This window comes from Cebus imitator, unplaced genomic scaffold (assembly GCF_001604975.1).
Source record: "Cebus imitator isolate Cc_AM_T3 unplaced genomic scaffold, Cebus_imitator-1.0 Scaffold18, whole genome shotgun sequence".
In the NCBI taxonomy this organism is placed as follows: Eukaryota; Metazoa; Chordata; class Mammalia; order Primates; family Cebidae; genus Cebus; species Cebus imitator.
Genome location: NW_016107333.1, coordinates 6,246,534 through 6,246,931, shown reverse-complemented (window position 1 = coordinate 6,246,931; position 398 = coordinate 6,246,534).

Here is a 398-nt window from a genome sequence, read left to right as displayed (position 1 = left end):
CAGCATATTTGCAGTCAACTGTTCAACTCTTCATTCAATGCGAGCTTTGAATGAAGAGACCCCCACAAACAGACTTTGTGTGAGCAACATGGCTGTTTATTCACCTGGGTGCAGGTGGGCTGAGGCCGAAAAGGGTGTCAGCGAAGGGCAGTGGGATAGGAGTTGGTTTTATAGGTTTGGGGTGGGCCGTGGAAAGTTACAGAGTAAGATCAGTTACAGTGGTGGGGGTAGGGGCGAGGAGTATACATGACTATAAGTTCATTTATAATGGCAGGTGGAGTAAGGTGTAAGAGTGTTAAGATGGGGCCGGGCGCGGTGGCTCAAGCCTGTAATCCCAGCACTTTGGGAGGCTGAGGCGGGTGGATCACGAGGTCAAGAGATCGAGACCATCCTGGTCA